Here is a 20,079-nt window from a genome sequence, read left to right as displayed (position 1 = left end):
CTGAAGACAGCATCTGTTACACTAGTTGTGCAATAGCATTCATATATAGATTTTACCACATTTATTTTTTAACAAATAAGAGGAATACTTAGAGGTCGTACAGCCCGGCTGATTCTGTGCTTATATCATGATATAAATTTATCCTTCATGATATATAGGGTTGTTCAAAGGACAGCAAAAAATTGTAAACAATATGTCAAAAAAACCAAACAAACAAACAACTTTTTTCTGACTGAAACCTGAATTTCTATTCTCCTAACAGTGATTTAACTATATTAAGGACTCCAAAATGATGTGCCTTTTCATAAAACTCTGGAATTTCCTTGGCAAAGCCAAGCACATTAGTGATAATCTGCATGTTGGTGGTGGTGCTGTTTACAAAGCTGATTTCTATATAATTTAAATGCTGTTTAACAAAATAAAGGGAAAAAAAAATCCAGCTGAGTTGCAACAGCATACTTGTTTTACATTTTTTTCCTAAAAAGAAAAAAAGAAAAAAGGCAAAAGAAGACATTTATTCGTTACATTTGTGGTATCTATGGCACAGTGGTGAACATAATCCGATTTGAGCATTTCTTGCATGAATTTCCCTGTAGCTACTACACCTTTAGGTCTCCAAGCGCCGAAGTTGAGCAGTATCAGAAGGCTGCGGGAGCCCTCTCCTGGTCAACACAATTCATCTCCCTCCAGCTACTGCGCCTGACCAGAGATTACGGTATGGTCACTCCAGAGGTAAAAGAGATAGCGTTTAGAGCTTTTAAAGTTAATTCACCCATAAATGTACTCTTAAGATTTTTTTTATTTATTAGTACTTTTTTAAAGTTAGAAAATACTAAAACCAGGGGCTCTTTTTTCCAATTACCACCTTACAAAGCGAAGCAGAAAGTCAAGAAAAATATGCAAAAGACTGATATCTACAATAAATACAAGCTTTGAAATACTGTCACGCTGGTGCAGATTTTGCACAGTTAAAATTGACATCCTTCCAGAAGTATTGCAGTGGTTTAAATAAAGTTACTTTAAAGAATGGTTCGTTTAGTGATGGGTATTGGGAAGGCTGACATGTGCCAGGTGGGAAATGAACGAGCAAGCGCAGGCTGAAAATCCCATCACATCTAAAGGTGCCCTGGGAGCCTTCAAGAAGGGCTGCGAAGAGGAAGGCTCATGGCAGGAACACAGTTTTTCCCTCTGTAACCAAAAGAGTCAGCATGTGCTGGGTGCACACAACACTATCTTTTTCTGAAGATTCCACTTTCACCCCTAGTACATGCATGAAGTAAACTGTCCACATTATTCAGAAAGAGGGGGGAAGAAATATATTAAAACCAATTTATTTTCCTGTCATCCACCTTTTCCCATCTATAGTCACTATTACCAGATTTTCAACCTGGGTTAATACCTATACTTGTAATATAAATTTGGCTTAATTTTCTGCTCTGCTTTCCCTTTCCCTGTAGTAAGCACTTAATTTAAGGTTGAAACACTGAATTTAAAAATCCAGTCTCTCTCACTTGCATTATGCTGTCTACCTTCATATATAAAGTAGCTTGATTTATTGTATTAACTTTAAGGACCCTGTCTCTTTATTCCATCCCTTCTGAGGCCCTGAAAACACTAGTTTTACATTGAAATCAGTCTAAGTCAATGAACTACCAAGTGCACTTGAGTTCAGCTAAGTATCTAGATAGCATCTCAGTTCAGAGGCAAAGAAAGTTTAAACAGTGTCAACACAATAAGAATAAATAAATACCTAAAGCTAAGTTCTTAGTTCGAGAACTTCAGGAAACATAGAGGCAACCAACACTCTTCAGTGGGAACTAAACATTAGGATAGTGATCACACTCCCACATGTTGGGGAGCAGAAGTGCCCAGGCAGCCTAAAATTTAACTCATTGTTCATTTGCATCAAATTCATCTCAGCTGAAAGGTGAGTTTTTACCAGGTTAAAAGGACCACCACTTTTAAGATGGCTCTTTTTTAAACCAGAGAGGTTTGTAGGTCTGCTTTTCTGCACAGCAGATTGAATTTTATTGGCTTATCTGAAGGGTCTGTGCAGAGATGCCAGAGGCTGGCTGTGTAGCAACTGCCAGGGAAAGAAATGTTCAGAACACAAAGAGTTTAGTTTATGTACTTTGGTCTTAATGTTGACACATGGTTGATTAAAATGTGGTGTGTAGTCACTTTAGTGAGTCAGAATAGCTATATACAACTGAAACTATTACACAGTGGATAACTTTTATGATATGCAATTTGCAATCAGTTATAAAAACAAGCATTTCACAAGGTAAATTTTTCTGCCTGAAAAGGGAAAGCCTAATTTGTAACTGGAACACAATTGTTTTCCTCAGCAAGAAGGAAATCATGAGGAGAGAGCTGGTATATTGAAGAATCTTTTGTGAGTTCAGAGGCAAACATTCCCAGGTCAGCTCTCTTTAAGAACTCAAAAAAAGTGAAATGCAATAAGGCCTTGTTGTTAAAAAGGAAATGCTTTTATATAAATATGCAGCCTAAATCCCAATTCAGAGGATCTAATACAAGATCTTACCTCCTCTGTTTCTTTTATAGCAGCAAAGCACATCAACATTTCTAGCTTCACTTATACCAGCTAGAATTCAGTATACCAAGGAGCCATAAGATCCAGCTGGGAGAAGTAATATTTGGAGGCAGAGTAGTGTTAGCCAAGTTGATCCCCAGGCTGCTATGGCTGAAATGTGCTTTAAAGATTCAAAGTGACAGCTAGGAAAACACTTCCATATAAAACAGGCTTCAAGATAGCTTTTATTTTTTTTTTACACAAGACTTTTGCTTCAGTAAATAGGTGTATTTTTATCTTTGAAGCTGAGTTGTATTAAAGGTACATTCAAATAACATCAGTAAGTTGAGGGCTCATTGCTTGTCTGGAAATTACTAACTATAGTGGAATGATATGCAAAACAAACCACTGCAAAGCATTTGTACTCTACAATGAATTTGGAAACTGAAGTGTATATCCTGCAAAGCTAAAAGGATTGGTTTGAGGACTTGTGTCAGTAGGTGAGCGAATGTGAGAAGAATTTTCTGGCAGCCATTGGCCAGCGTTACTGCATCAAAAAACAACAAATAAACCACTAACAATATTGAATAATTGATTCAATGTCAGAGGAACCCTAAGGATCCTAAATTAACACACCTAAATTAGGGTAAGTTTCCAGAAATGGTGAACACTGTAGAGACACCAGTGTAATCAGGGGCAAGCCAAAATACAGAACAGCCTCAAAACGAGAAAGTGTTTCTTGCTCACCTCCATTCAGGAGCCGTGAAGAAAGCTGCTGGATCTCACCCTGAGGAGGGCTTTGCCAGCTGCCACATGCTTTTTGGAGCTGTGCTTCCAGTGTCTGCTCGCACGCTTCAGATGCAGGTAAAGCAGGGTGCACATCTTAGCTTCCAGCTTCGCCTTGAGCACCTGAAGAAAAGAAATATAGATGTAGAAGTTTTCTCTTCTCCCCGTTTCTCTCTGTTGCTGTACTACATCTAGGCTGAAATAGCTGGGAGTACCATTTCTAAGTACAGCCAAAAAAGCTAGTTACAATCTAGTTTATTTTATCTAATAAAAGACTAATTATTTTGGGTAGATTAGTGGAAGCACCAGCTTAACTAGGCAGCAGGTTTAAAGAAAAAAATAAAAATCTGACTCAGTTCCTCTAATTCAGTAAACTGACTGCTGTTGAGGTGTGTCGTTTTAGAAAGGATTATACAAGATTATTATTTTTAATCAGTTAAGGTGTGGAAAATGAAATAATGCAAGTGTCATGCAGTCCTTTAAATTTATGGTATACTTTTATCTACAATTGCCTGTATCATTCTGAACATCTCTGTTTAAACAGAGCAGAACAGAAGATGATCAAACAATCAGATGGTCTCCAGCTGCTAAATACCTTACTAGCAAAAAGCTACATTGGTCAACTTCATAAAAAGACAGATTTAATGAAAAGATAATATAAACTCCTGTTAATCCCTCTGAATGACAGCTGCAGAAACAGGCTCTAGGGTGAAGTGAAACTGCAGATTTTAAAAGGATGTTATTAACACAATGCATAATTAATCTGTAAATTTGTTGTCAAAGGAATTGCAAAGGTCAAAGTCCTGGCAAACTGTATTGATTGATGACAACATAACTAGCACTTTTACAGAAACATCTTTTTACACCTGCTAAGGGGTAAAAGAACCATGAGGCCACAGACTCATCTGTAAATGAGTTTTTAAAAATAGATGTATTAATAAAATATTGTCTGACTGCGACTTGCAAGTCTTAGAGCCACACCACTCCCTGGTCTGACCCATCTAGAAATGCCCACAAAATTCTGTCCTTGAAGTTGAAGGTTTAAGGCAACATATGTTAAAAACCAAACCAAAACAAAAAAAAAACCCACACCATCTCTAATTCTTTCTGATATAATACTTACAGAAAGCTATCAAAAAATGATCACAGGAAAACTGTAATGATGATAATGAATGATTTCCACATGCATTTACCAGTTCAGTTTGTCAAGTGCTGGATTTTGCACATGGAATGCAGCAACCCTGGCTGTACATACAGACTGGGGGATGAGATGCTGGAAAGCAGCTCTGCAGAGAGGGATCTGGGGGTTCTATTTAATGGCAAGTTGAACATGAACCAGCAGTGTCCCTGGCTGCCAAGAGGGGCAAACCGTGTCCTGGGGTGCATCAAGCACAGCATTGCCAGCCAGGCGAGGGAGGTGATTGCCCCGCTCTGCTCTGCACTGGTGCAGCCTCACCTGGAGCACTGTGTGCAGTTCTAGGCACCATAGGATAAAAAGGATATAAAGCTACTGGAGAGTGTCCAGAAGAGGGCTACGAAGCTGGTGGAGGTTTTGAAGAGGAAGCTGTATGAGGAGTGGCTAAAGTCGTTTGGTCTGTTCAGTCTGGAGGAGACTAAGAGGAAACCTCATTGCGGTCTACAGCTTCCTCACAAGGGGAGGAGGAGGGGCAGGCACCGAACTCTTCCCTTTAGTGATCAATGACAGAACTCAAGGGAATGTCAGGAAGATGTGCTAGGGGAGGTTTAGGTTGGACATTAGGAAAAGGTTCTTCCCCCAGAGGGTGGTGGAGCACTGGAACAGGTTCCCCAGGGAGGCAGTCATGTCCCCAGGCCTGACAATTTTCAAGAAAAGACTGAACAACACGCTCAGACACATGGTTGAACTGTGGGGTTGTCATATGCAGGGACAGGAGTTGGACTCAATGATCCTTGTGGGTCCCTTCCAACTCAGGACATTCTATGATTCTGTGATCAGTTTCTCTGAACTAATTCACTTAAGATAACAATTATGCAGATGCTGCCAGAAACAGCTACTCTGCTTATGATATTTGGTTAACAAGACCTTCTGGTTTAACCAGAGATTTACAATTTAACACACTAAAACTAAAATATATCTAGTTCTAGAGTAAAACAGGGCACAAAGGTACATCATTGACAGTTTCTTTATCTTGCAGAGACCACTACAACTGCATGCCAGTACAACAACTGGCTAAAATAAATTTAGGAAAAGATTCTCATATTTACCATCAAGGTAGTTCTGAACTAGCTTGAGCTATTGTCCTCCTAAAAAAGATAATTGAAGTTTAGCATCCAGTAATGCTGTTCTAGTAAGAATTAGGCAATGTAATCCAGACATTCAAGTAGGGATAACATGAATGGTTCCCTTGGATTTTTTTTAAGAAGTTCTGGATCCGTCACAACCACTAAAAATCTTGAATAGCTTAAAGATACGTGACAGTGGAGAGGAAAAAAAACCTTATCAAAGATCCAGCAAAAAACATTTGTGCAAGTTCATACAACAAAAATCAAGTATGTATGAGAAAAGACATCTCAATTTTCCTACAAAAATTGCTTCATTACAGAACAATAGCACAAAGAGAAAACAGTTTCCCAAACAGTGAGCCTCACGCAGTAGACAAGATTTTTCTTCATATCAAGATTTTCACTTCTTCATTGACAGACCATTCAGATCACCTCTTCCAATTATAGTAACCCAGTGAGAAGCGTCAAGTAATTTCTGAGAGAGCTTCAGCTTGTGTTCTCATTCCTCTCACTGAAATGTATCCACCAGTTAGCAATGTACCTGTCAAACTTGCTTAGCAGACCATCAGGAACAAAGCTGAGGCAAATCATAGTGGGCATGGAAATGCTTTTTATTTTAAAAAGTTACTGTGACAGTTATTCCTTGGTGATGCAAGGAAGCCATAAAGCTCTCCTGCTTCCTTGCATTCATCAGAGTGCTGCAACACTAACCTTGGCCCAGCTGCCCAGCCCACCCTCTCCTGTCACCTCTGTGAGCGTCCAAGTTGCATACGGCAGTGCTACCTGCCTGTCATGTGCCTACTCACGTTAGCACCCATTTTAAAAATCCAATTTATTTCAGAGTTGCAGGCTCCCCTCTACCAACTCTGAAAAGAACTTTTTGCCAAATTCTAAAGTTGTTTAAAACGTAGCTATTAGTTCACAAAGATTGCAGGCCTAAAGGTAATATGCTGCTCATGGCATTAATTAAAGCTTTTATTTTAAAGTGCCTGCTCTTGCCATGTTCTTAGGTAGCACTTCTTAAATTCTTCTGTTGCAACAGTGGATGGCATTAGCTGTTGATAAATGCACTCTTACTTGAAGTGTCAGATGAACCGAAAGAACAGTTTTATAGTGAAAGCGGCAAATACCACCAAGTGTAAAACTGCTTTTCAAGACATCAGACTTCTATAAAATAAACTAATTTCACTTGATAGAAATTGTCATGTTTAGAAACAATAAGTCTGAAAAGGAAAACATTGTGATCTGACGAGGATGACAAAAGCAAAATCTTCCCAAATATTCCTATTTTTGCACTACAAGATTTAAAAATAAAGCAGAAGATGCAAAACCAATAATTTACTAGGCAATTATAAAACTTGCATGACATTGTGTGAAACATTATGGAGAATACTCTCTAAGAAGATAATTTTATGTTTTCTCTATTGGAATCTATTTGGAATAAAACACCTACAATGCCTTTATACTGTTTTTACTACCAGCAGGAACCCTGGAAATGAGGCTGATATGTTGTCTCAACAGGATTTTATTTAACAGATGAAACACAATCTAACAAACTTCCCTTCTCTCCCTCAAAGTAGAGCATAATAGTCCACTGGCTGCTCATGGCTTGGACTGGCATAGTCTTCACTGAGTAAAAAACAGGCTGGATGGTCAGGTCTGAAGAGCTGTGGTGAATGGAGTCAAATCCAGTTGGCTGCTGATCACAAGTGGAGTTCCCCAGGGCTCAGTATTGGGGCCAGTTCTGTTTAATCTCTTTATCTGGATGAGGGGATTAAGTGCACCCTCAGTTTGCAGATAACACCAAGATGGGTGGGAGTGTTGATCTGCTCAAGGGTGGGAAAGGCATACAGAGGGATCTGGACTGGTTGGATTGATGGACTGATGCCAATTGTATGAGGTTTAACAAGGCCGAGTGCTGGGTCCTGCACTTGGGTCACAACAACCCCAGCCAGCACTACATGCTCGGGGAAGAGTGGCTGGAAAGCTGCCTGGTGGAAAAAGGCCTGGGGGTTTTGGTTGACAGCTGGCTGAATGTGAGCCAGCAGTGTGCCCAGGTGACCAAGGTGGCCAACTGCGTCCTGGCTTGTATCAGGAATAGTGTGGCCAGCAGGATTAGGGAAGTGATTGGACCCCTGCATGCAGCGCTGGTGAGGCTGCACCTTGAAAACTGTGCTCAGTCTTGAGCCCCTCACTACAAGAAAGACATGAAGGTGCTATGGTGTGTTCAAAGAAGAGCAATGAAGCTGGTGAAGGGTCTGGAGCACAAGTTTGATGAGGAGCAGCTGAGGAAGCTGGGCCTGTTAAGCTTGGAGAAAAAGAGGCTGAAGGGAGGAGACCTTATTGCTCTCTACAGCTACCTGAAAGGAGGTTGTAGAGAGGTGGGTGCTGGTCTCTTCTCCCAAATAACAAGTGAAAGAACGAGAGGAAATGGCATTAATTTGTGGCAGGGGAGGTTTGGATCGGATATTAGGAAAAATTTATCCACTGAAAAGCTTATCAAGCATTGGAACTGGCTGCCCAGAGAAGTGTTTGAGTCACCATACGTGGAGGTATTTAAAAGAGATGCAGATGTTGCACTTAGAGACATGGTCTAGTGGTGGACTTGGCAGTGTTAGGTTTATGGTTGGACTTTATGATCTTGAAGGTTTTTTCCAACATAAATGATTCTATGATTCTATTTATATTTAGTAAGTTGTAAGTTAGGAGCTGCTGGCTGAAGATGAAAATAGAATCAAGTGGAACCTCTGAAAAATAAAACTAGTTGTACAAAATCTGTAGTTAATGAATAATTCTCCATTATTGTCCAGAATTTCCTAGTAGGAGTAAAATTAATTCGGGTACCTCTTATCCACACTTTCTTTTCACTTAAAAAGCCCAACATCAATAAACAATTGCTCTGATTCTTCCAGGACCAAGCCATGGCAAATCTGCACATCAGCTGATTGACTACATAATAAATGTACCTATACTGAAGTACCAAGAAAGGTTCTGTGTTAATATACATCCTGACTGGGATAACCACCAGTATGTGCCCACTCAGTCTGTCAGGTGTTGCACAAATGCCTTGGCCATAGGATGAACCCAACCAGCTCATTGCAACAGAGGAGCCTGAGGGGCGCTCTCACTCCATACTGGTGGTTCTGCTACCTGCATGGCCTTAACTTTATCTAAAATTGCAGCAAAAAGTTGTTATGTGAACAGCCTCTAGGAACAGAGTTGTAAAGAAATTACATATCAGCTTGAATATCCAAAAGGAGAGCTTCTCTCCATGGGCAGGGTCTGTTCTCCACAGTGTACCTTGAGAAAGCCCATCTGGGCTCTGTCTGATGCTGCACAAACACAGGGTGCCAAGCATCTGAAGGGACATAGGATTTCCTCACTATCTATATTCGTCTTCTTATTTTGTCTTGTTAAGGTATTTATCTTATTAAGACATTTGTTGTAACTGAAAAGGAAAGGAGATCAAATTCTAAATGCATGCAGCAGGATGTAACGCTGAAACATAACTAAGCAAAGGAACATTCCTTTTGAACACACTGGAATTCTATTGTGTTGTAAATTTTTTAAAGGATCATTAGAGACAAGAATGGCAGGTTAATTTAGCTCCTAGATTCCATGTGATGCCATGTAGTAAAGCTGTATCTCCCTTTTCTGGCACTGTTTCACTATAAATTAATTAAGACTGCAGTAAGGCACATGTCATCTTGAAATCCTTTCAATTTCCTCTGGGAAACTAAAGGAAAATAAATTTAAAAGAAAATCAGAAGGAGACAAACTGCTTTTTCTTCTCATTTTTGCAGCACCAAGCTTACAATCTGACTAACTGATCTGTTTTGCTTCTCACTTTTACAAATGAAATTGTTTCCAGAAGCTCTTTAGAAGTAGCTGCCTCTAAACCAAAGGAGGGAAGAGTCAGTCAAGGTGACTGGCTGATAGGCCTTACCTATTAGGAAAAAAAAGAGTGAAATCCAATTTAATCTATGCAGATCCACACTTGTCCACACAAGTCATTATTTAGTAACAACAATTTATGATTAGTGTGAATTGAATAGATTGCACACTTCATATACCCATGTAAATGTGGAATGTACTGTCAGACTACTAGATCTACTTATTTTCATGAAAAACTACCAAGAGTTGTACAATTAATATGTTCCATGATAAACATCATGTTTGGGAGACATTCAGACATGTGAGGCAGATTTCACAATAAATGCTTCTGTTTCTCAGTAGCTCTGAATTTTATTCCGAATATAATATAAACTGATTACTTGAATACTTCATCGAAGACTTCTGTGTTTGTTCCATTCTCAGTACTACAAAGAAAATTATGCCAAACATTGTGAAGTACTTCAGGACTTCTGGAAGACAACAGGAGATCTAAGTGACTATACAATTCAGCCACTAAATGGTAGAGAGTCCAAAATGGGTAAGTTGTTTACAACATTGTGCCGAATTATAAAGCTGAAAAAGTTTGAAGCCAGACTTGTGCTACAGCTTGAACTTAGGTAATGTTGATGCATAATAGTTCAGCTAGATTTATGGGAGTCGGGGTTATATTTCTTCCCAATACAGGAAAAATATGCTGCCAATTTGTTTATTTAATAAAGCTGATAAGAAAGTAAGTGTGTTTTGGAGATGTGTGATTTTCAGTGCTCTTGACACATCAGGAACCATATAGATGATGAGAATTTGAGTAAGTGTTTACTGTAAACAAATAACAAGTTTCAGTTACAGGTTTCTAGACACAAATGTAATTGCAAGGCTCAAACCCTATTTGCAGGGAAGTACTAGTCTGTGTCTTTACAGATATCATGGCAAACTTATCATAGGGCTTTTCTGTAGATTGTTTGTATCTCCTAGCACCAGACCCCTGAAACCACAGGTAAATATGGGCACCTCCGGACATTATTAATAAAGTCTCCCATATGAACTTCCCTAACACGTAGTTTCCAGATATAAGGAGGCCTATGGAGCACAAAGGATATATTTTGAGATACATTTCAACTTCATGAAGACACATGGTCATATTTAAAACAGTTTACAGGTTATCATCTTATGGGGCATTAACATTTCCTAATGGGGTGAAATTAACCCTTTCATTTCTCTGTAGCCCTCTATTTCCACATATGCTGCTACTAGACAGGATTTTGTTAGCCATACTGACCAACTCCCTATGGCCCAATCACTGAGAAGTTACTGTGCATGAAAAGGTCTTAAATGATAGGAGGTAAATATACAGGCGACCAGGATGCTTGTATGGAAAGGTGTAAGAGTTTTTTGTTGAATGGTGGCTCAAGATTCAGTGCTACATAATGGTGTGTAACTTCCAGTTGTATCACACATTGATATGCACCGTGCTATAAAGCTGCAATTGTTAGTAACATTTTACACAGCCCCAAAAGACAGTATTTAATTCTACAAATTCACATTTACAGCTGGAAACAATGACATGCAAAAATGGTTTTCTATTTCTAGACACGTAAGTGCCCATTGTGCTATTTCAGTTAATGTCACTGTGGTTTTAGTTGTTTCTTCTCCTTGGTTTTAATTATCTTTCCATCTTCTGCCATCCAAAAACAAAAGACGAGGTAAAAGACAATGTGAAACTGTAATTATATTCCCTCTAGGAAATACTGTCACTAGTAGCTATGTTTTGGGTTGTTTAGATCTCAAGCCATTTTGAACTACTAGAAAATGCAGGTATGGTTTGGTTATTTCTGTACAGTTTTATGTAGTGGTACTTAATTTTGAAAATAAAGGGGCTTGTCACTTTGCTTTAGTCAGAGCAGTAGAATTATGTTTCCTATGCATGTCCTATTACAAGATAAGTAATAAAGACCAGAATCCTCAGGAGCTGTTGTGGCGGTAGCAAATTCGACGAATCCAGACGCCGGCATAAGCTCTTTGATCGAACGGGCGGGCCGGGCGAGAGTAAGGAGTCTAATTCAATGTGAATTTACCATCCGTACTCTTTAATGAACTCTTAAACAACACTGAATATCAATGTCCCCGAGACCACGTTTTTCCAAGCCTTATATACTCTATACCAAAAGGCCATGCGGCAAGTGCAGGCTACAATTGGTTACACTCACAGTCACTCATCCCCCCCCACTATGGTGATTGGCTGCAGGGCACTGTTCACAGACTGTTCATGCGCAGCGGCAACGCCCCTCCTGCAGCCCGGGTTGAGGGCAGACCAGCTTCTGTTTACTTTCCTTTTGTCTCTGGTGTCTCAGGGAAATCCTTCCGTGTAGCACAGCCGCATCAAGCCCTGGCTTGTTCACAGCACACAGCCAGAGACTCTCCACAATTCCTCCTTTTTTTTTTTTTTTCTTTTTGGACAAGCCAGGATTGATTAGCTGTGTGTTCTAATCCTTTTTTGATATGTGATAAGAAACAACTTATACATAACATATAAATAACAACAACAATCAACGTAAACAGTGCACTTTGCAATAAACCTGAGGTATTCCATTGCCATTTAAATATCGCAATGGATTGATTAAACAAATTCCAAGAACTTTGGTTTAAAGATACTCAACTTATAACAAACGATGTGCTGGGTGTTGATAAACTTACTCAAGAGGTAGTGGTGTTTAAAGATCTACTTATATAACTATAGTACGCATACATGTCACAGCTAAATCAATGCAAAGGTTACACCTCACTCTGTGACCTCCGAGGGTTCTGCTGCAGGGAGTTGACTTGGTTGAGTTTGTTTCAACTCCGGCTTTACTGCTCGGCTTGGAACCCATAATGGACCTTGATCTGTGGAGAGACACATATACCCTCTACCATTAAAAATAACAGGTACTGGTCCCTTCCACAATCCAGTGGTGGGATCACGATATCTCACCATGAATTCCGGTAAAGTGTTTTTCCTTCCTAGTCTGATCTGATAATGATGAATGATCACAGGAGGCTCCTCATGATCTCCAGTTAGACATAAATAATTCAAGGTAAACAACACCTTTGCTAAACGCTGTTGACAATCTAACTCTTCTTGCTTCTGTTTGCTCAAATACCCTTTAATCATTTGATGTGCTCTCTCGATGATTCCTTGGCCTGTTGGGGAATGAGGTATACCTGTAACGTGTTTCACTCCCCATTTCATTAGAAAAGTTCTAACTTTCTGGCTAACATAGGCAGGGCCATTGTCTGTTTTAATCTTTTCTGGGACACCCATTACAGCAAAACAAGCTGTAAGATGTTTACATACATGTAGTGCTTTTTCTCCTGGTAAAGCAGTAGCCCATATCATTTTTGAAAAAGTATCAATTGTGACATGCACATATTTAAGTCTTCCAAATTCTGGCACATGTGTCACATCCATTTGCCATACTTCTAAGGCTTTTAAACCTCGAGGATTGACACCGATTCCTATACCTAACATCTGGCTTCCACACTGAGGACATGCCTGTACAATACTTCTTGCTTCATTTAAAGTTAAATCGAATTGTCTTTGGAGACCTCTGGCATTCTGATGAAAGCTCTCATGACTTTGTCTCGCTTGTTGGAATTTATCTGTTGGAGGCATGTGCTGTACTGAACTTACTAAACTATCTGCAATTTGATTTCCTTCACCTAGACCAAGATTCCATTGATGACTGCGGATGTGAATCACACAACAGGGTTCTTTTCTTTGATTTAAAATAGCTCTCAATTGTACAAACAATTTTCCTAATCGAGGATTATTCGATTGTCTTAACAGGGCATTTTCCATTCTGGGTATTACACCTGCTACATACAAAGAATCTGTGACAACATTTAAAGCAGATTTCAGCCAATTATTTAAGGCCCATATTACTGCCGTGAGCTCTAAAGTCTGCAATGAATCCTCTTTTGAACCTTCAATTAAATGCTGTTTCCATTGACTATTCTCTTGCCAGACACATGCTGCCTGGTGTCTTCGTTTTCCTGCATCTGTATATACTGTAAGGCCTTCAACAGGTTTTGCTTTTACTTTGCTTCTCTCTAACCACTGATTTGTTCTAAGGAATTGCCATAGTTTACCTTTTGGTTGTCGTGAATGTACCTTGCCTATAAATCCTAATAATGCATTCTGTATAGGCATCGAATGTCTCAGCCACCATTCTAAATCGGCTCCATTTATCGGAATACTGATGTCATCTGGTTCCTGACCGCTAATTTCTAATATTCGAGATCTTCCTTTTCGAATCAATTCTCCAATTGCTTCTGGTCTCGTCTGAATACTGAATTTTGGTTGGACACTGAGAAAAATCCACTCTAATAATCGCAAATCATTTTCTGTTTTCAATCTGACAGTGGCACAAAAGGAAGAATCTGTAGCAACATCTATGGGGAATTCCCCGTTTTTGTTTTGCCACTGGCAGATGATTGCACACGGATGTTGTAGATTGCTAATAAGGAGGGAAATTGGTCGATCAGAAAGTCTTCGGCTAGACCAATTTGTCTGTACTTTTTGTATAATATCAGAAAGACATTTGAGATGCACGGACTCTAAGCTTATTTTCTTAGCTGGATCACCTCCTTTTAGAAGTGAAGTAAGAGGTGCTATATCATTGTTAGTAATGCCTACGCAATTTCTAATCCATTGTATGTCCCCTAACAATTTTTGGACATCATTTAATGTTTGTAAATCAGTATGTAATTCAATTTTTTGTGGACGAATCTGTGCATCACAAATGGACCAACCAAGGTATTTCCAAGGTGCAGACTTTTGAACTTTCTCTGGAGCTATAACCAACCCCTTTTCTTTGAGTTTGATCGTAATTTGGACTATGGAACTTTCTGTGAACTCAGCTTGTTGACAGAACAGAATATCATCCATATAATGATAAATAATTGTTTGTTTCCATGATGCACGAATAGGTTGAAGTGCCCATGCAACATACATTTGGCACAGTGTAGGAGAATTTTTCATACCTTGCGGTAGCACTACCCACTCATACCTTTTAGCTGGTTCCGCTTTGTTTACTGAAGGCAGTGTAAATGCAAAACGCTGTGTATCTTGCTCATGTAAAGGAATGGTAAAGAAACAATCCTTTAAATCTATAATTAGAATATGCCAATTTTCTGGTAACATTACAGGTGATGGTAATCCAGGCTGTAAAGCACCCATGGCTTGCATTTGATCATTTACCTTTCGCAAGTCATGTAATAATCGCCACTTTCCACTCTTTTTTGGTATTACAAAAATTGGGGTATTCCATGGACTAGTAGAAGGCTTGATATGGCCTGCAACTAATTGCTCTTCTACTAATTCACGTGCCTTTTGCAGTCGCTCTTCTGTTAATGGCCACTGGTCAACCCAAACTGGGCTATCTGTTAACCAGGTCAATGGAGGGTTGGGCAACTGCTTTCCAGTGACCACTAAGGAAAAGGTGAAGTAGTTAACACAGCACCAAGTTGCCCCAAGACGTCACGGCCAATAAGCGCCTCAAGGCTGCTTGGCAATTCCATTACATACACCCTAAGGGTAACACATTGACCTTCAGGGAAGCTGATGGAAATGGGATCAACACTTATATTTGGAGTAGTTTGACCCCCTACTCCAGCAACAGTGGAAGAGATTGATTTTTGAAGTTTCCAATTTCGTGGCCATTTGAATTGACTAATGATGGAGACATCAGCTCCAGTATCAAGCATTGCATTTACCTCTACAACAACAGTAGAATCAGACTGAAATAGTTGCACACGTAACATGGGACGCTGAGTCATTGATGAGGTGAAGCAAACTGCAGGACCTGTCGATCCAAATCCTTTATCACGCCTTTCTGTTGAGGATGCTGGAGGAACTCCTGGAAGTATTGGTAGGCAGTTTTCCAGTGCTACTACCTGAGCTATTCTACTCCCAGAAGGAATAAAAATTGGCGGATGCAGAGTGTAGGCCAGGATTTGAACAGTTCCTGTGAAATCTGCATCAATTATACCTGGTATTACTATAAGACCTTTGATACTAGCAGAAGAACGGCCAATCAATAGGCCTCCAATGAGACTATCTTGTCTAAATAAAGGTCCTTTAGCATTAGTTGGTATTCTATGAATTGCAGTATTGGTCAATGTTATATCTACTGCTGTCTCCACATCAACTCCGAGGCTTCCTGCGGTGCTTGGCTTGTTGAGGTGAAAGAAGCCTGGTTCACGGTTGGTCGCTGATTGTGATACAGGTTCGGAGATGTTCTTTGTGTCTGGTAGCTGCTGAACGTATACCATAGTTTGTGATTATTTGTTTTGCTTGTTGCAAAATTTTCCAATCGTGTGGTTCCCATACCGCTGTCTGAGTGTTCATATTTTGAATTACCGGTAGGGCTAATTTTGCTGGAGACCAATCACCTTCTAGAATGGCATCTTTGATGACCCCTGACCATCTGCTACGTCGGGGCTGCGGCTGGTCAGTAGAATCTATAGGCACCTTTGATTGCATTGTTTGTGAAGGGCAAGCTGGTTTTTGAAACTCAATTTGTTCCTTATTTTTCTTTACATTTGACACTCTTAAGTTAAGTTGTTCAAGCTTGTTGGTAATGACTTGCAGTAACTGCTCTACTGCTTGGGGTGAGCCCAATGATGTAGGAGGAGGCTCACAAAAAACTTCCGCGGGTGCTTGCGGAGGCAAAGTTTGAGGCGGCCCCGGCCCCTCGCGGCGGCGGCGGCCCGGCCCCCACGCTTTTCTCGGAGGCAGGGGGGGCGTCCGGCTCGGGGCAGGGCAGAGGCGGAGCGGTAGGAGGAGGGCGGCACTCAGGGCCTCCCACATCCGGACAGTCGACTAGTTGCACTTCCGCCTTCTTGGCACATTGCCCCAGAGACTCGGAGGGGGAAACTTCCGGTTCTTTGTTTACGAGCCGCGCGGTTTCTAATCCGCGTTGCAGATCGGATTGTGAAAGTATTGGCTGAGCCGGGACCCCGCGACCACCCCGAACGGCAGGCAGACCCCACAGAGTAGCCCACAGGCCCCTCTTTTCTTTTGGACGACAAGTTTTATCAGTCCAGGTTTGTTCTGGGACAAGCGCCTCCGCGGCTCTTAGGGCGGCACGTTGTTCCGATTTCAAAACTTCTAATGATTCTAATACGGTTTTCCACAATTCTCTCACAGCTTTAATTTCTTTCTCTTCTTCCCCTCTGATAGTTTTGTCCCACATAGTGTCCCCCACTGATCTCCATTCCGTTGGGGAAAACAAAAGTGGAACTTCCCCAAAGTGTCCCCACTTCTGAGCTAAAAAAATCAATGTGATTAGCTTTTCCTGTGACGATTCAATACCTCTCTTAGAGAGAATAGTCGTCAGCAGTGCCGCGGCTGTTTCAATATCCATTATCTTATCAGCGCGGTCTTAACGTAGGATGCGAGTGGCCAGCTCGACTGGTGCCCGTCTTTTGATACCGGACTAAGCACACTATCCCACACCCCGGCTTGGCTCCGTTTTTATGAACGCTGCTCACCGCAGTAATTTCGATCCGGAGCGATATGCTTTGCTAACGATCCATCGTTCTGCTACCATATGTAGATCCGAAGCGTTATGCTCTGCTAACGAACCATCCTCTGCTACCAAATGTGGCGGTAGCAAATTCGACGAATCCAGACGCCGGCATAAGCTCTTTGATCGAACGGGCGGGCCGGGCGAGAGTAAGGAGTCTAATTCAATGTGAATTTACCATCCGTACTCTTTAATGAACTCTTAAACAACACTGAATATCAATGTCCCCGAGACCACGTTTTTCCAAGCCTTATATACTCTATACCAAAAGGCCATGCGGCAAGTGCAGGCTACAATTGGTTACACTCACAGTCACTCATCCCCCCCCACTATGGTGATTGGCTGCAGGGCACTGTTCACAGACTGTTCATGCGCAGCGGCAACGCCCCTCCTGCAGCCCGGGTTGAGGGCAGACCAGCTTCTGTTTACTTTCCTTTTGTCTCTGGTGTCTCAGGGAAATCCTTCCGTGTAGCACAGCCGCATCAAGCCCTGGCTTGTTCACAGCACACAGCCAGAGACTCTCCACACTGTTGCTTGAAATACTGCCTTCAATGACTGTGATCCCTAAAGAAAGAAAAGTAATGTCAAATTATATTCCAGCCTCACAGCAGTGCCAGCTATAAAACCTGAGGGTCTGGCTGGTGACCTTTAGGAACAGAGAATTTCTGTTGCAGCGTTTTCCCTTTCTCTCACCAATGTCAAACCAAGAACTTCTGGGTTTCTGGCTTAGCGATGCAGATTACAGTCAGTATGATGCTGAAGTCAATACTGATGTGAAGGCTTTTGCCCCAGCTTGCAACCTTGAGGGCCATTTAGACAGAAAAATATACATTATGCAACCTTTTCCTTAGCATGGCAGGAAATGAGTGCTGGAGGCAAGATTGCTCATGGATGCTATAAAAGAGAGTCTGGGCAGGGCACATTTTTTTTTCCAGTCTCTCCAAAATAGCTTCCAAGTCTATGCAGCAGTGAGCAAGGCGACTTCAGCGTCTCGCTTTGAGTGATAAGCATCAGAGCCTGATTTTCTAGAATGTAATGTTAATTAATCTAAAGATCTTCTATGGAAAAGAGTTAAAATTATTTCAAAATTATTTTTACAGACAATTTCCTTTATTTGTGAAAGAAATATTTCCTCTACTTCTTCTGCCAGAAAGCTTTTGGTTTGGTTTGAAATTTGGAATTTCACAAGGAAGTGAACTCATGATAAATAGCAACACCAAGCATCAGAGCCATAGTAGCTAGTGCAGCTGTCTTGTAATACTGTGAAAGTGTTTATATTCTAAATATAGTTTCTTTTTATACTGTTTTTAATTACCAGCAGCTATGCAACAAGTTTAACTCCAATGAGTTTTCTTCTCCAAAGTAATTTTTAACATACAAAGAATATGGTAGCCACAGCACAGGGAATGTAATCAATTTTGCTGTAAGTGTCAGGTGACAGCTAGCGAGAAAATTGCCTTTCATTAATGGCAATGCAGTTGCCATAAATGCAGTTGCATCACTGCAGAGCTACATTTGAGCAGCTCTGAATTTGGAGGCAGAGATTTCCCAGGATTTCATTACCTCTATTCAGTGTCATTAACCTACACAGAGCTCACTGTAGATTTCTGCCTTTAGGCAATTTTAGTTTCTTACAGGAGATGTGCATTACACAGTGGTCGCTATGTTACACAATGATGCAATGATTGCTCTGACAGTAATTGCATTCAGTAATGATTTAGATTGGGGTAACTGTTGACTCTGTGCTTCCAGTGTTTCTTACAACAGTGGGAGAAGTGCACTTGATTCACAGACTAATATCTCTATATTTATCCAGGGTAAAATTAACAAATTTCTCATTATGACCAATGCAGTTACTGTAATCTTAAATGAAACATAATGTGCCTCTTCTAATACCTCAGTTTCTTGATTTATCTTATGTATTTCAGCAAATGACACTCTATCCATTGGAGACCCCATCTATATTTTCTCCTATACGATGTTATGGAAATTGTATCTTCCTGATGCTTAAGATATGCACAAAAATGAGTCCAACAAAATTATGTTTGATGAACCATGTCACATTTCAATTACTTTTCCTGGATTTATATTATTAATAAGGACCTACAAAACTAAACACCACATTTTCTTGATTGAAGATCCTCTGTCAAAACAAGTATTACCATTAAGTAGGGTAAGATTTTTTTTTTTTTTTTTGGGGAGAGGGGGAATATACACACTGTTGGATATGGACTACAGAGATAACTAACCAGAAGGATTATTAGGATCGTGGAAGGTTTACAAGGAGAAGTTACGTCTAATGAGGAATGATGTAAACCAGCTAAATCAGTCAAACAAAATATGAAAGGATATCGTTTGTGATACATGTATACAACCATAACAGTGAATATGTTTATCTAAACTATCCCCAGATCACTCTTGTGGACCCAGTTTGAAACTTGAAAGTATGTGGATTATCTAATGAAAAATAAACATTGTAGGAGAGATGCTCGCTTACTGTAATGTGGTGTAACACTGCAGAAGTTATGCAGATTACATTATTTTAAACTGAAAATATCAGAGGGTTGTATTATGCATATTTTAGTTGTGCATAATATTGTGATGTCCTTTCACTGCAGTAATAAGAAAGTCTATTCCAAGTTTTAAAAAAAGAGGAAAAAAGTCAGTATGAACATCAAAATCAGCAATTATTTGTAGCTTCAGTCACCTGACACCCCAATAAGTGTGCTACAGGAGCTGGTGAAAACTTCCTGAGACCTGATGGATGACACTTGTTTCCATGAATCTCAGACGAAATTGAATTTACAGAGTCACCTCATCTAAAATATTATACAATATGTTCATATAATAGCCTCAACTGCTGCAGCTACAGGGCATGAAGTAAAGAAGATTGAAAAGGATGAGACCACTCAAAAGACAACAGATAGGACTAAAACATTATCTACTGTCACTCAGAATTTAATGGCACACAAAACACTGAGATTTCACATTTTTCTGTGTTGCATAGAAATATTGTTTTTTTTAGGCTAACTCAGTAAC

The sequence above is a fragment of the Patagioenas fasciata genome, chromosome 4 (genome assembly GCF_037038585.1).
Source record: "Patagioenas fasciata isolate bPatFas1 chromosome 4, bPatFas1.hap1, whole genome shotgun sequence".
In the NCBI taxonomy this organism is placed as follows: Eukaryota; Metazoa; Chordata; class Aves; order Columbiformes; family Columbidae; genus Patagioenas; species Patagioenas fasciata.
The sequence above is the reverse complement of the archived record's forward strand: the minus strand, read 5'-3'. Positions refer to the sequence as shown.